Source organism: Nothobranchius furzeri, chromosome 1, assembly GCF_043380555.1.
Source record: "Nothobranchius furzeri strain GRZ-AD chromosome 1, NfurGRZ-RIMD1, whole genome shotgun sequence".
NCBI lineage: Eukaryota > Metazoa > Chordata > Actinopteri > Cyprinodontiformes > Nothobranchiidae > Nothobranchius > Nothobranchius furzeri.
In genome coordinates this window covers 33222292-33225953 of record NC_091741.1, presented here as the reverse complement: position 1 = coordinate 33225953, position 3662 = coordinate 33222292, and the positions used below count along the sequence as shown (strand labels likewise).

At 48.2% G+C, this 3662-nt stretch overlaps 1 protein-coding gene across 5 annotated transcripts in view; it reads left to right on the top strand.

Moving 5' to 3' along the window:
- The first annotated feature begins 2376 nt into the window (after nucleotides 1–2376).
- Nucleotides 2377–3662, top strand: part of tbk1 (TANK-binding kinase 1) — a 17116-nt gene continuing 15830 nt past the window's right edge. For 3 of the 5 annotated variants that reach the window (XM_054739928.2, XM_015962909.3, XM_070555879.1), the window contains exon 1: nucleotides 2377–2477. The gene's annotated coding sequence lies outside the window, so the exon portion shown is untranslated. The remainder of the gene's footprint in view (nucleotides 2478–3662) is intronic. The other 2 variants (XM_015962930.3, XM_015962923.3) reach the window with 2 other exon arrangements.

Below are 3662 nucleotides of genomic sequence, written 5' to 3'. Positions count from 1 at the left end.
GACCCCATATTCCCGTCTGTTACACCCCCACCCCACCACCCATTTCCCAGGCGCGTGCACACACACACACACACAGAGAGGCTGAGTTCAGATGGGTTAGGTAATGAATGACACGCCAGCAGGTGAGCCATCTGCCTCGGCAGTAGTTGATCCAAGGCACCAATCCAGGGCGCCCACAGAGGGAGGGCAGCCCCACCACCGCCTAAGCACACCTCTAGGAGCGCCCTGGTGGCCACAGTCGACCACCACCCCGAGGCAGAGGGCCCCACAGAGGCAACACTAGTATGATTAAAGTAAGTCATAAATAATACCCAACATGGATAGTAAAATAACTGATTACATGATTACAGAGCTAGTAAAACACTAAACCATGAATGTGTAATACCACTAAAATGGAGATAATAAAATTAAATAGGTAATGCAGCTAAAAACAGATATCAGGTAAAAGCTGAGCTAAAAAGGCGAGTCTTGAGCCTGCTCTTAAAAACATGAACACTCTCCACGACCTGTTCCCAAGACGAGGGAAATATTACGCATCAATGAGTGCTGTAAGGGTTCTCTGGGGTTCTTGTGAGTGATGTCGCCTAATGTTCCTGTTCCTTTAAGAGACGCGGGGCTGAAACTTAAAGTTGGACATGCAGGATGTCAGCTGTTTGTTAAGCTACTCCTGTCTGGTGTTTGAGTTGAGCACAAATGTTACAATAAGAAGTAACCTAAGCTTCCGGGGCGCAGTTATGGCTCTTTCCCACTAGCATCTATAATGTCCACATTAGCATAGCCTGCCTTTATTCAGGGTGCAGCTGGCCTGTTTCTCAGCCCTCTTCCCGAGGTGGTCTGCTTCAGGCTGACCAGGGCCAACACACCCACTGCTGACTGATAGGCCAGCTCCAGTTCACACCTCCCATTAGGGAAGCCTCCGATTGGTGGGTTTATCAGCCCAGTGGGCTTACAGCATGCATACATCATGCTGATTGCTGAGGAGGAGAAAATGTCTGCATTCACCTGGGGCCGGCTGAGGCCATCCGAGCGGTATGGAGCCGATGCTAGTGGAAGGCCCATTAACTCATTCACTGCCAGCGTTTTTCAGTGTTTTCACAGTTTTTTTAAGAGTCGCAGAACGTTGCGTGCTAGGATGATGCCAACGACAAAACCACCAAAACAAAGTGGAGACTCTCCTCTTACATCAGGAAGGTCGGCACGTTTCAAGCTTAATCCATTCTTTCATAATCCGTTGTTGAATTGTGATCGGCAGAAACTTTTTTGGTTCGCGCCTCACTTTTTTTTTACAGCTGCGGCCCAAAACAATCTCCTAACACATGGATGTTCTGCTTCCTGATCACGTGACGTGGGACATACGCAGATGAAGATTGGCTTTAGAGCTGAGATGTTTTTTCTCACGGTCTCGCATTTAAGACGAGTTTCATATTGAACAGAAACCTAACCTAATTCCCACTCTTGCCCACTCCCGGTGACTCCCATTTCATGGGAATCCCGCAGGAATCACATAATCCACTGGGATCACAAAAAGTTGGCCTTGTTCGAGATGAGCAGCGCCTCGCCTGGAAAAGAGCACGGAGAGTGGCTAAAAACCGGCGTTTAAAAATAAGTCGGACAGATTTCCCTACATGTGGTTGACGATGGCTGAAGATATCACGTTAGCATTCATAAATGTAAAATTCTGGTTCCTGTTAGCAACTGAAACACATCCTCACATGCTTGTGGATATCATATATGGTAGACATGTGCATATGAAGATATGACTTTAATAATAAGTAATGGTTATCAGCTGTAGTTTTAGTGTGCTCATAGGAAACGGGACCAAAGAAAACTCTTTGAAACAAATCCCATTATGGCCTATATAGTTGGAGAACAACTATGCTCCGAAATCTGCGGCCGCCTTGATCTCACGAGGTTATCGTTGCCCACGTAGGCATGACGTCAGAGCAAGTCGGCGTTAAGTTGGACACAAATCTATTCGGCATGCACTGCGCATCGATCACCGTGATCCAATCTGCGCAGAAGTGGCTCTTCTCGAACACGACCAAATTTTCAAATTGTCAATTGTTCCTGATCCTATCCATCCTCGTCCTTTCCTAAGAGAACGAGTCTCTGATTCTAATCTGCATGTTTGAGTTCTTCATTAGGCTCATTTTAATGGTTGGAACCATCATGGTTCTGCTCCGTTTAAGCTTCTTTGGACCATGGATCACATTCACATTAATCATTTTCCAGCTGCTAACACTTGATTTTTACCTCGTTTTCATTTACCGTAATAACGCCTAATTGTGCGCTCTAAAATACTCTAACTCTGCGCACGTTCCATTCTCAACTACTCTAACGCTCGATCTCAGCTGAACCACGTATTACGGTATTCCGGATCTGGCTCCGCCTCCACACGTCTCTGCTCACCGATTGGAGCCCCGCTGGTCACCTGACCTGAGAGGAGCGGAAGAAGAGAGCTCGACAATAAAGAGAAGGTGCGGAAGTAAACAATATAACCTTTTGTGATTTTTCCTCAGATAAAGACACGGTTTCAGTGTTTTCACGGTCAGTTTGACGGGGGAACGTGTCCAGAAACGGAACCCAAATTCTGTTGTCGGTTAAGGAGCTCTGTCGGGCGCGTAGACCGAAACCGAGCCCGGGACCCACCATAGTGCCGCTCGCGCGGACGCTGCCGCCTCAGACCGTTCGCTCGAGACTGAAACACGACCAGCTTATTCAGGGATCGATTAACCGAAAAACAGAACTCTGTGCGTTGTTGAAGCCGCGCTCCCACATTTTCTGTTGTGTCACGTCTCAACCGGGAAGTCCCCGTCGTTGTGACGTAACGAGGCACCGGTCCAGTTTCGACTAGAACGTTAAATGTCATCCTGCTGAATCACCACGGGGACTGTTGTCCACCTGGTCGTCCCCGTTAACGGACACAGACACCGGCGTGCTGGTTGCCGGTCGGGCCGTACACGAGCGCTACATGTCTGACGTTATTCAACACTTATCGCAATGCTTCTGACCACGACCAGATAAACATCATCTCCAGCGGTCAACGGGCAACACCCCGGACAGAGAGCCAGTCCATCGCAGGGCAAGACAATCAATCACACACACACACACACACACACACACACACACACACACACACACACACACACACACACACACACACACACACACACACACACACACACACACTCTCACACACACACACACTCTCACACACACACACACACACACACACCCCGAAGGACAATTTAGGCAGACCAATCAACCTAACAGTCATGATTTTGGACTGTGGGAGGAAGCCGGAGTACCCGGAGAGAACCCACGCATGCACGGGGAGAACATGCAAACTCCATGCAGAAAGATCCCAGGCCGGGAATCGAACCCAGGACCTTCTCGCTGCAAGCGACAGCTCTAACCACTGCACCACTGCGCTGCCCCTGTCTGTTTCTTCTAGAAACAGGTGTGAATCATAATGGGCTTTGAATAAAAATGTGATTCCGTGATACACATGTAAACAGCCTTTAGACCAGGGCTGGCCAGTATATCTAAAACTGTCAAAATTTCTGACTTATGGAGATCATTCTTCCATGTCAGTAGGTTACTTAAAAGGTGAAAAGATGTGTGCAGGTTGTTGTTGTCCCTCTAACAAGCTGTTCCACCTT